Raw genomic sequence first — 13,706 nt, forward strand, 5'->3', positions numbered from 1 at the left:
TAATCACATATAAACTTTTAATTTTTCTTACCAATACAAGATATAATGCATAATTTTGACTATTGAACAATAATATATATATTTACCTATTACTCAGCTCTTAATAATTAGTCATTTTTGTGCTTCATTTTAAAGTATTTTTATGTTAAGGGAGTAACATGTTTCTATAAACATTATATAAAATATATCTTACAGAGAAAATTATATGAGTCAGACAAGTACAGATTTGAGAGTAATGCAAAGGTGATAATTACACAGGAATAAAACAATATGAAGATATTTTTAAGATACATGAAATAAACCAAGAAGTTAACAATTGATGTGGCATCTCTTCTTTCATTTTTGGGAGGCAGAGTAACATCCACTGAGATGTTCACATCTAAGCCTCTAAAGCTCTGAACATGTCTACAACGAAGAAAAATTAAAGTCGCACGGGAAATCATTGACCTAGCAACTGAACTTACGGTGAAAACATAACTCTAACTTATTGAGGTAAAATAAGCATGACTCTAAAGGCCCTTTGAAGAGGAAGTTAGGATAAATAGTGTGCAAAGGACTCAGTCTTGATTACTTATTTTGAAGAAGATAATCTGGATTTGTACAACTAGAAACTTTTTTTCTTAATTAAATTTATTTAATTATTCACTTTGCCTGCCAACCATAATTGTCTCCCTCCTCTCTTCCTGTTCCCACCCTCCCATCATCTTGCCACTCCCCCACACACACACCCATCCAACCCATCCTGGCACATCAAGTAGAATCAGGACAAAGGACATACTCTTTCACTGAGGCCAGAAAAGACAGCCCAGCAAAGGGAACATGATACAATATCAGAGAATACCTACCCAGCCCTACAGAAGATACTAGAAGGAAAACTCCAACACAAGAGTTAATTACATCCAAGAAATCACAGGAAATAAATAACTCAACTTCAGCATAAGCAAAAGAAGGGAAGTGCGCACGCGTGAGCACACACACACACACACACACACACACACACACACACTGCCACCACCAATATCAAAATAACAGGAACTAACAGTCATTGGTCATTAATATTTCTAAACAGCAGAGGACTCACTTCCCCAATAAAAAGAGACAGGCTAACAGAATTGAGGATCATTCTGCTGCATAAAAGAAACACACCTCAGCAACAAACATAGGCAACTAGGGACTCTTAACTCTCACAAAAGAAAGAAACATATTTTCTTACAATCTTTCAAAGAAATGTTTATTAATAATGTGTTAGCTTTAACTGTTGAGACCAATTCTATTATTATACATGTATAAATTATTAAATAATATTTTTGTGTCTTTTAATCCCCATGTCTACGCCTATTTTTATCTATGGGCAGCTCAGTCTCCATGGGGGTTCACTAGTAAAGGGAGCAGTAGTAGTTTCTGGTTGTGTGCTCTTTGATCACCTCCCCCTGGTAGGTGGCTTTACTAGATCCCTGAGAAAGAGGAGCCAGACAGTCCTGGTGAGACCTGATAGGCAAGGGTCAGACAGAAGGGGAGGAGGACCTCCCCTATCAGTAGACTAGAGGAAGGGAATGGGGGGAAAGAGGGAGGAAGAGTGGCACAGGGAAGAGATGAGGGAGTGGGCTACAGCTGGGATACAAAGTGAATAAATTGTAATAAATAATGATAACAATAAAAAAATTAAAAAAGAAAATATGCTACACTTTCTGATACAGAAAACCTTGGGAAAATAAAGGCTTGCTGTTTTAATTTATTAAGTTAGTAAAAGTTTGTTATACAGCATTAACAAATTATTCCATATCCACATCTTCCATACCTGTTTCACTTCTTTCTCTTGTCTGTGCTTTAACGACACACCAAAATATTCAGGAAATGAATCCAAGAATCACCTCTTAGACATCATTCAGGTCTTCAGCGGTGGTATTCGTTGCTAAACACACAGCAGTAATAGGATGTTCTTTTGTAATTACTCTTTGTATGTAGAGACAGTTCTAGCGGTACATATTGGTCTCTCCCAGCAAACAATCCTCATTCTCAAGAGCACAGAGCCAGGGTAGAAACTCTCCATTGTTGATGGTGTCAATCCTGCATTTTTGCTTTGAATCTGTAGAGGGAAAATGGTTCTGCTCTGGTAATTCAAGTTTTATTACTTTTCACTAGACCACTTATATAGATTAAGTCAGATCTAACTGGACTACCTCTCTATTTCCCTCCTAAGGACACCATGATCAACTAGAAAATGTCATAGGTCTCCATGAACCAGACCATACTCCTCGGGGCTTTGACTTTTCTGTTCATTATGATAAGTACGTCTCACTTGTCCTTTATAAGTAAGTACTGCCATTTGACCCCTGCCACACTGGTATCCAATTAGCTCTACTGCTTTTAAAGATCCAGGTCAGTGACTGTAGCTTCCACTGGAATTTACAACCTGCACGGAATAACCATTTGGACCTTAAAGAATGCTTAGTCTTCCCTCACCAATCTATTATTAGGGCCTGTGACAGGGCTTAAATGAAAAACCCACTTTAACATGTCAATCTCTCTATGATTTAGAAAGCTTCAATAATGTCCTTAGAAAGTGAAGACAATTCAGTCCATTTGGGTAGGCCAAATTCTGTTTGACATTTTAACCAGCCTGCAAGAAAAATTCTTAGTGCCCTTCTAAACCTTCTTTATAGAATACCCTTACACTATGGTCAGTATTCTGTTATTGAATACAAACCAATACATTTGGTGAGATAAATATTTATGTTTTTCCCAAACTTTCTCACAGATGTTCCTTAGGTATACACTTACTTGAATTGGAAATTTTTTCAGTTATTTCATAGTATAATGCAATTTCTTATACCTCACATATTATTCCTCCATAATAGATTGATGCTTGAGTTTAGTTAGAAATCTAATGCAGCAGAAAGATAAGTCCATGTCCTAACTGAAGCATTGTTTTACAATGGAGTGACATAAGCCCTATCCAATGGTGTTGCCTTCTCAGATGAGGACCCAGGAAAATTAATTAGTTCTATATCCTTCATGAGGTTCTGCTTATGTATTCCTTTCTCATTTTCAGGATTTCTTTCTTTCACAATCAATGTGATCACTGTAAGAGCAGAAATTCCTCAAGGTCAGAAATTCAATTTTCCTTGTAATACATGATGGAGCTCTGGATTCTGTTTTCAGAAATCTCGACTTCAAGCTATGGGAGAAAAGAGATTATTTCTGGACAGACACAAAGATCCATAGCTCATGTATGCTCAAATTTGAAACCCTGGCTTTACCCTTTCTTCTATATATTTTCAGCACTATGAAGAGACAAGAAATATTAGTTTCATTTTTAAAGATTCTAAGAAATACATGGGAAATATGTACAAATTCATTGGTATCTAGTTAAGAGTTTGTACGAGGTAACACTCATGTTTTTTTTTTTTTTTTTTTGTCTCTTTATTGATAAAAAATAGGTATTGGTGCTTTAAAATAATCAGGCTTGTGAATCTATTCCAAGAACGCAGGAACAACATAAAAGAACTCAAATTTAATGATATTTTTTTTTCTGAAAACCCTCAGTATCAAAATCTGAAACATTAAAATTTTTGGAGAAACTCAATATAATAAAGATATAGGTATACACATATAAATATATAGATCAATATGGATATTTAGATGCAAACGTGAGGAGACTTATGAAAGAAAGTACATACATAAGGATTGATATAATGTGGGTATAGATGCAAAAATAGATATGAATGTATAGATAGAGATGAATGTGGATATAAATGTATGAATATACAGCTTGATTTATACAGAGAGATGATTATGTACATATAATGTACCCAAGTTAACAGCTAAAATTTATCTCTGATATTTAGTAAATATTGTTCATTAAATTTAGCAAAGGTATTCACATAGGAAATGAACTTTATTTTTATCTTCCATGACTTCTGTTTCCCTTTGCCTAAGATCATTCCTCCTCATCACCTACTATTACTCTTTCTTGGTCTTCTTTGTAATCATATATTATAATCACATTTATAGCTGTTTACTTGAAATGTAAAATATTTATATATTATACTGTACATATAATGAAGTAAAATATATATATATTACATTTGTTATATATTAAAAGCTTGAATCTGCATATGAGGAAGAACACTTATTTTTTTCTTTCTAAGTTTGGGTCATCATGTTACTCAATCTTATACTTTCAAAGTGCTTTTAATTTTCTGTAAATGTCATGATTTCATGTTTTTTTACATCTAAATAATGTTCAATTTTGAATATGTACTGTATTTTTATATTTTTTATGTGTAGATGGGCCTCAAGTTTCATTCTTTACATTTCCTTTTGTGAGTAGGTCAGTTATAATATATATTACTTCAAGGAATATGTCCCAGAATAAAATAGCTGAGTGATATGGTTGTTATAGTTCTTCTCTTTTTAAGTTAGCTCAAAATTGAATTCCTTAATGGCTATATTAATTTGCACTCCCACTAGCAGTGAATAAGAGACAGTATTCTCTATGCTGTCTCCAAAATTTATTATTTATCAGATAGCTTTATGATAGCTTGTGGATGGTATGAGGAGGTATCTAAAAGTAGTTTTCAGTCATACTTCTTTAATGAGCAGGGATGTTGAATATTTTTGGGTGATCTTGGAAATTTATTGAATCTGTTTCATAGTATAGTATATATTATATAATATATACAATGAATACAGTAATATATAATATAGTATTATATAGTGTATACTATATAATATATAGTATAAAATAAAGTATAGTATAATATACTGCTTTACATTATTCTGTATAATATATAGTATTATAGTATACACAGTTCTATAGTATACTAATATATAGTATAAGATTTATACAACTTTTCTATTTTTATTTACTTATTACAATGTATTCACTTTGTATCCCCATTGCAGCCCTTTCCCTAGTGTCCTCCTAGTTCCATCCACCCTCCCTCTGCTTATCCTATTCCACTTCCCTAGTCCCCTGATAGGGGAGGACCTCCTCCTCTTCGATCTGACCCTAGCCTATCATGTCTCATCATGGCTAGCTGTATCATCTTCCTCTGTGACCTGGCAAGGCTGCATCCGCCAGGTGAAGGTGAAAAAAGAGCTTGCCATTGAGTTCATGTAACAGAGAGCCCCTGCTCTCTTTACTAGGAAACCCACTTGGAAATTAAGCAACCTATGGGCTTCCTCTGAGCAGTGGGTCCTCTCCATGCATGGTCCTTGATTGGAGTATTTATTCTGTAGACCCCATGGGCAAAGGTTTTTTTGCTCTCTTGGTTTCCTTGTAGAGCTGTTGACCACTGAAAGACTCTACAGGGTATCAAAGGAGGTACTGAGACTCATAGCCAAACTTTGAGCAGAATGCAAGACACCTGAGAGAAGTAAGGGAGATAAAAAGACCTGGAGAGTCCCTGGGAAGACCCATGTCTTCAAATTTTCTGGTTCTGTTGCTCTCTTTGTGGAGTTCCTGTCCTCTCCAGATCTTACTATTTCCCACTTCTTACATAAGATTCCCTGCATTCTGCCCAACAGTTGGCCATAAGTCTCAGCATCTGCTTCGATAGTCTGCAGGGCAGAGCCTTTCAGAGGCCCTCTGTAGTAGGTTCATAGCTTGTTTCCTGTATTCTTCTTCTTCTTCTTCTTCTTCTTCTTCTTCTTCTTCTTCTTCTTCTTCTTCTTCTTCTTCTTCTTCTTCTTCAGTCCATCCTTCTTTCCTTTCAGGATGAGGATTGAGTGTTTTAGTCAGGGTCCTCCCTCTTGATTAGTTTCTTTAGATGTACAAATTTTAGTGGGTTTATTATATGTTATATGTCTATATGAGTGAGTATGTACTGTGTGTGTCTTTCTGCTTCTGGGACAACTCACTCAAGATGATCTTTTCCAGGTCCCACCATTTACCTGCAAATTTCATGATTTCCTTCTTTTTCATTGCTAAGTAATACTCCATTGTGTAGATGTACCACAATTTTTCATCCATTCTTCAGTTGAGGGGCATCTGGGCTGTTTCCAGCTTCTGGCTATTACAAATAAATTGCTATAAACATGGTTGAGCAAATATCCTTATTGTGTACTTGAACCTTTTTTGGATATATGCCTAGGAGTGATACAACTGGATCTTGAGGAAGCGCTATTCCTAGTTGTCTGAGAAAGTGCCAGATTGTTTTCCGGAGTGATTGTACAAGTTTACATTCCCACCAGCAGTGGAGGAGGATTCCCCTTTCTCCACAACCTCTCTAGCATGTGTTGTCATTTTAGTTTTTCCTCTTGGCCATTCTAATGGGAGTAAGGTGAAATCTCAGGGTCATTTTGATTTGCATTTCCCTAATGGCTAATGACGTTGAGCGTTTCTTTTAGTGTTTCTCTGCCATTTGATATTTCTCTACAGAGAGTTCTCTGTTTAGATCTGTTCCCCATTTCCCCCTCCCCCTCACACACACACACTGCTCATTAATCTCTCTCAACATCAATGGATTCAACTCTCCAATAAAAAGACACAAACTAACAGAATGGATGTTTAAACAAAACCCAGCAATCTGTTGCATACAAGAAACACACCTAAGCCACAAAGATAGACGTTACCTGAGGGTAAAAGGTTGGAAGACTGCTTTCCAAGCAAACGGACCCAAGAAGCAAGCAGGAATAGCCATTGTAATATCTTATAAAATAGACTTTCAACCAAAATTAATAAAAAGAGTTGGGGAAGGACACTTCATACTCATCAAGGAAAAATTCCACCAGGAGGACATCACAATCCTGAACATCTATACCCCAAATACAAGGGCACTCACATTTGTAAAAGAAACATTGATAAAACTTAAACCACACATAGATCCACACACACTAATAGTGGGAGACTTCAACACCCCACTCTCAACAAAGGACAGGTCAACTAAACAGAAATTAAACAAAGAAACAATGTCTCTTACAGAGGTCATGAATCCAATGGACCTCACAGACATTTAGAGAACCTTACACCCAAACACAAAATAATTTTCCTTCTTCTCATCACCTCATGGAACCTTCTCCAAAATTGAACATACAGGTAGTCACAAAGCTAGCCTCAACGGATACAAAGAAGATTGAAATAATCCCTTGTATCTTGTCTGATCACCATGGAATAAAGATGGACCTCAACAACAACAGAAATAGCAAAAAGCCTATACACACATGGAAACTGAACAACTTGCTACTAAAAGACAGCTGGGTCAGGGAAGAAGTAAAGAAATTAAAGTCTTCCTAGAACTCAATGAAAATGAAGACACAACATACCCAAACTTGTGGGACACAATAAAAACAGTGTTAAGAGGAAAGTTCATAGCACTAAGTGCCTTCAAGAAGAAATTTGAGACAGCTCATTCAAACAACTTAATGGCTCACTTAAAAACCCTAGAAAAAGAGGAAGGAGACACACCAAAAATGAGTAGAAGGCTGTTCTCCATTTTTTAATTGGATTACTTGGTTTGCTGCTCCAACCAAATACCAGGCCTGGAGATAACCTAGAACCCCTGCACAGATGTAGCCCATGGCAGTTTAGTGTCCAAGTCAGATACATAGTAATGGGAAGAGGGACTGCCTCTGACATAATCTGATTGGCCTCTTCTTTGATCACCTCCCCCTGAGGGGAGAGCAGCCTTACCAGGCCACAGAAGATGACAATGCTGCCACTCCTGATGTGATCTGATAGACTAAGATCAGAAGGAAGGAGAGGAGGAACTCCCCTATATGTGGACTTGGGGAGGGGCATGCGTGAAGAAGGGGGAGGGAGGGTAGGACTGGGAGGGGAGGAGGGAGCAGCTTATGGGAGGATAAAATGTGAATAAATTGTAATTAATAATAAAAAAGACCTGGAGTGGACAGGATATTGAAGATTTTAAAACAGTTATTGTCAATTTGAGCTTCTTCTTTAAAAATCTTTTCATTTCAATAATCTATGTATTGATTAGGAGCTTTGTTTCCTTGTTATTTCATTTCTGGTTCTTTGCAAATTCTGAATATTAGCTCATTGTCTGAACTGTACTTGGGGAGGAATTTCTTCCAGTGTGTGCTCTATCATACATATGTTTGTATATAGTCCAAAATGCTGATATTTGGGGCTAGTTATTTTGCTAATGATGCTTGATGCAGAAAATTTTTGCCTACTCCAAATTTTTAAAGTTTACTTTTTTTCCCTCTAAAATTTTCAGCATTTAAATTATTAAATTAAGGTCATTGCTCCATTAATAATTGTGTTTCTTTGTACACTCTTCTGGAGGTATATTATCTAGTTATGCCAGCAACCTTTGTTGAGTATCTTTTATCCATTCCAATTTTTTGTTTTCTTGTCAAAAATTAGGTGGCTATAGCTTTGTTAATTTATTTCCAAGTTCCACATTTTATTTCCTTTGTCTAATTCTCACTTCTGATGTAATACAAGGCAATCTTTATTGCTGCAATTTTGTAGTATAATTTGAGGTCAGGTATTGAAGTACCAGAGCTCTGTTAGTACTTTTTAGAACTGCTTTGGTTGCTTGTGGTCTTTTGTGGTTATATATGAATTCACATGTTATTTTTATTAGATATTAAATATGACATCAGATTTTTAATAGTAGTTCTATAAATATACAGATTAATCTTGATAATATAGTTAGCTTCACAATAGTAATTCTGCTAGTCTGAGAACATGGGGGTCCTTACCATTCTGCAGTGTCTTTCATCTGTGTGTGTGTGTGTCTTCTAGTTTTGTTGTAGATATTTTTCTCTTCTTTTGTTAAGTTTCTTCCTTAGTAATTAATTTTTGAAAGTGTTATGAATGAGATAATTTTCTAAGCTCTTTCCCTGAGAACATATTGTTTATACATAGGAAACATTACTTTTATATTGGTTTTTGTGCCCTGAATTTTTACTATTTATAAAGTATAATAGCTTTCTAGTTATTTTATTTCTTAGCTCTTGTCAACGTTGCTACTTTGAGTATTGGCATGTATTAATCTCTTCAACATGGAAATTGAAATCACCTTTTGAATTGTCCTTCTCATAGTGGAATTTCTAGACCATTCAGTAGATCTCATTTTTATCTTGTTTAAGAAAGCTATACACCTAAAAAAGATAATCAATTGAGCGGACATGGGGTAAGATGATCAATCCTCGTTTAGAAAGACAGATGGGATGTGCATTGAACATATGACAGGAGTCTACTGAGCGCATCTGAAAGACTCTAACTAGCAGTGTTTTCAAAGCAAAGACTCATGACCAAACCTTTGGCAGAGCACAGGGAATCATAAGAAAGAAGGGGAGTTAGTCTGATGGGGAAAGGATAGGAGCTCCACAAGGACCAAATACATCTGGGCACAGGGTCTTTTCTGAGACTGACATTCAACCAAGGACCATGTATGGATATAACCTAGAACCTCCACTCAGATGTAGCCTGTGGTAGCTCAGTAACCAATTGGTTTCCCAAAGTGAGGGGAACAAGGACTATTTCTAACAGGAACTCAATGACTGGCTCTTTGGTCTCCCCACCCCCAAAGGGAGGAGCAGTCCTGTTAGGCCACAGAGGAGGGCTTTGCAGCCAGTCCTGAAGATACCTGATAAAACAGGATCATATGAATGGGGAGGAGGTCCCCCCATCAGTGAACTTGGAAAGGGGCACGGTGGAGATGAGGGAGGGAGGGAGGGACTGGGAGGGAATGAGGGATCGGGACACGGCTGGGATACAGAGTTAATAAAATGTAACTGATAAAATAAATAAATAAATAAAGATTTAAAAAAAGAAATGTAAAATTGTAGCATACATCTAAAAATTAAAACATTGCTGTGTTCATGTTAAAAAAAAAAAAAGAAAGCTATGATCGATGTTTCATAATGACTATACCAACATACAATACTACAAACAGTTCAAGAGCTCCTAATACAGACTTTTTGTTATTAAGCTGTTTGAAATTTTTTGGCTTGTTATTTTATCTTAATGACTGATCCACGCCAGGGCACAGCCAAGCCGCTATGTACAGACACGAGGGAAGCTTCATTGTTGGTCTCATCCTCCTTGGAAAGTGTTGATGATGTCCTCCTTTGCTGGAAGGCACGCCTCTTGGCATTTCCCTGCTTCCTGGGTTTTAGACCTGCAAGCTTCAGCCTGGTCATCAAGGAGCTTCTTGGAGACCTTTTTGCCTTCAGCGTGTCATGAGAATCTGCTTGTTTTTGAAGAGATTCCTTTTGATCTACAGGTACAGGCTGTGATACGAACGGCTGTCGATTTTAGGTTCACAGTGTCTCCTGAGAAGTCGGCGCAGAATCCTCATCCTTCTCATCCAGGTCATCTTCTTGAGTGAGCATCAGAGTGTTGGCCCGACCCTTCTACTTCCCCATACCCATATGCCTGCCTTTCTCTTGAGCCAACATGGTTTACCTGCATCCAGCCCTGGAATGGACCAACACAGGCTTCGGATGATCAGTCCATCTTTGATCAGCTTCTGATTTGCTGTCGGGAGTTGGCACTGGCTATTTTGATGGTCTCGCTGGGGTCCAACCAGACCTTTTTTCCAACACAGCAGAGGACACTAGAGGCAAGCCTCTTCTGTAGTCTGAGCCTACTCATGGCTGTGGATGCAGCAGCAAAAGGAAAGAGCTTCCTGATTGACTTTATACATATATGTGTATGTGTTTATGCATATATGTATATATGAATGCATGTATTTCTCATTAGTTCCTTGTCAAACAGACAATTTGCAAATATATAATTATTCCCATTTCATCAAATCTGTTTTTGTTTGGTTGTTGGACTTTAAATGATTTTTACTCTGGAATATTCCCTCTTGTGCTTTGCTGCCTTTCTTCTCATCCTTTTTTGGTTTATCTGGAAAAAAAAAAAAACTATTCCAGAGGTTTTCGTTTATTTGTTTGTTTGTTATATCACCTTCTTACAGTTGCAAAGTGACATAATTTATATTTTGGAACTGTTTTTGTAACTGGTAAGAGATCATCATGGATCTATTCTTATTTCTCCTTTTTGGAAGATGTCTATTTTTCTTGTATTATTTATTTGAAATTATTGTTTCTTGGATAAATATTCTTCAGAGAACTAAAAGTTCACTCCAATGTGTGGGATACTTTGAGGAACTGGGTTTTGTTTATAGAGTCTAATTTTATGGGAAAATTGTTTAATCCTCATTTGTACAGTTTTGTATTGTGTATGTTTCTAAGTCAGTTCGGCCCTGTTCCCTTTTCTTAGTATAGCTTTGGTTTTCATGGTTTAGAGGTGTTCATCATTCTTTTCTTTTGTTTTGAAGTTTTTATGAATTACCTAATATTTGTGCTGTGGTAAAGAACAGCATTGAAGATTTGATGGAGTTTGCATTGAATCTATTTATTGTTGTAGGTAGTAATTTTGAAGTAGAAATTCAACTAAGCCATTATCTCAGTATTTCCACTTTATTTTTCTGTAATTTTGTTTCCTTAATACTTTACACTTTTTATTATACAAATATTTCACCTCCTTGTTTACCTTTATTTTCAGGCATTTTCTTTTTAGTTATTTTGTCTAGTTACTAGAAATGAGATTGCTCCCATTATTTTCTATTCATATAGTTCAACACTTGTATTTTCTTAAAGAATCCTATTTTTCCCAATTAGATAATCTAATTTAGAAATTTGATTGTACATTCTGCTATATAGAAATTGTATTGCCGGAAGTTAAAATGCACCAGTTACAAAACAGAACTTAGAAAGTATTGTACTTGCATAGTAAAATACTTTGTAAAGAGCTGTCTTGTAGTTTATGGGACAAACTAAGATTCTACATTTAATTAAACATAGTTTTAATAAGTGTTAGAATATTTTTTACAATAGTATTAATTACCATTAAGTGAGATAGCTCAACGCACATTGGTAAAAATACCTACAAATGTAAGCCAAGGTTATCATTTATAAAATGATTTACTCTAAAATGTAGGATAGATTTTTCACCAAACCTGCTTTATTCAGGGTTCTTAAGCAGCTCTACCTCTTTTTCAAATCCCTGCAACCTTAGGTAGGAGGTTAGAAGGGAAAGGGCTGTAGTCCTCTTTTATCTACTTCTTGCGAAAAGGGTATATGGGTCATTAGGAATATCGACTCTCAGTTCCTAATTCTTCTTAATTTGGAGCAGATCTATGAAAATCTGCACTGCACATGTTTTATTTCCTTTCACGTGTTCTGAATCTTCCGCACTTTCTTTTGGCCTTAATTTCTTAGAATTTCTGTCTCTTTGCTTCAACTTGCCATGCACCTGTGCATGCTACTTCTTTAGTCACTGGAGAGCACAGCATGTTTATCACTATTGTTCTAAATTCTCATTTTTGAAATTTATAACGCTGTCATGATTGATACCTGTTTAGATGCTAATTCTGTGCCTTCAAACCATGGGTTTTATTTTTGCATTCAAAGACGTTTTGTGATTTTTTGATAATATGTCATGTAGTATTGAGTGTGAGATAAAATAGTCTATTTAAGGTGAATAAAAATAAGATGAAGGTGAGGATAATTGCTCTACAGTCTTACATTTTTGTCTCAGTGTTTCAATAATCCTGTATATCTAGAATTGAGTTGTGAACTTCATAATTACAGTTTTTCAGTACTGCAGATGGAACTCATTTACTTAAACCTGTTAAGTCAGAGGTGTGCTACTGAACTATGTTCCTACTTATACTTCTTTATATGACTTAAGCAATATTCTATTTTACAAAAATATTTTTTTATTAATTACAGTTTATTTACTTTGTAACCCAGCTGTAGCCACATCCCACATCCCCTCCCACTCCTACCCTCCCTCCCTCACCTCCTCCCATACTCCTCCCCCGTCCACTGATAAGGGAGGTCCTCCTCCCTTTCCCTCTGACCGCAGCCTATCAGGTCTCCTCAGGAATGGCTGCATTGTCTTTTCTGTGGCCAAGGCTGCTCCCCCCTCCAGTGGAGGTGATCAAAGAGCCAGCCACTGAGTTCATGTCAGAGACAGTCCCTGCTCCCATCATCAGGGAACCTCTTTGGAGACCTAGCTACCATGGGCCACATCTGTGCCGTGGTTCTAGGTGCTCTCCATGCATGGTCCCTGGTTAGAGCATCAGTCTCAGAAAAGACCCCCAAAGGATCTTTGCTCAGATCTTTCGGTTCTGCTGCTCTCCTTGTGGAGCTTCTGACACCCTCCCACCAAAAAGATCCTTTATCTCTCCCTTATTTCACAATACTTCCTGCACTCTGCCCAAAGTTTGGTTATGAATCTCAGCATCTGCTTTCACTCCCTGCTGGATAGAGTCTTTCACAGGCCCTCTGTTGTAGGCCTGCTTCCTCTTCTGATGTCCATCCTGTTTGCCTTTCTGAATAAGGATTGATCATCTTACCCAGGGTCCTCATTCTTGCTCATCTTCACAAAAATATTCTTTATGCTCAGTCATTATTTGTGAACATCTAGCTTCTCCATATATTTTGATGATTGTTAACTGTTGTAGTATGTGTTCTTCTGCTGTTTAAAAATCGCTCAACTTGGCTGTCAATGAAAATATGCTGGACTTTGAGTCACTAGCATATAACATGAGAATTTTTCCTGTGCTGCAAATCTGTCTAAACAGCCGCTTTGGACCCAGAGAAGAGCATGTCTGATTGCATGCGGGTTGATGCCCCAGGTCCCGCCTCTGAGAAAAAGGTATCGGACGGGTCTGATGCTCTTTGGATGGATGACACCTAAATGAACATCGGTA

General features: G+C 36.8%; 1 pseudogene; it reads right to left on the reverse strand.

The window, feature by feature from the left end:
* Positions 1 to 9,930: 9,930 nt before the first annotated feature.
* On the reverse strand, positions 9,931 to 10,573 carry LOC110544310 (large ribosomal subunit protein eL19-like; annotated as a pseudogene).
* Between the last annotated feature and the right edge of the window lie 3,133 nt (positions 10,574 to 13,706).

Source organism: Meriones unguiculatus, chromosome 12, assembly GCF_030254825.1.
Source record: "Meriones unguiculatus strain TT.TT164.6M chromosome 12, Bangor_MerUng_6.1, whole genome shotgun sequence".
In the NCBI taxonomy this organism is placed as follows: domain Eukaryota; kingdom Metazoa; phylum Chordata; class Mammalia; order Rodentia; family Muridae; genus Meriones; species Meriones unguiculatus.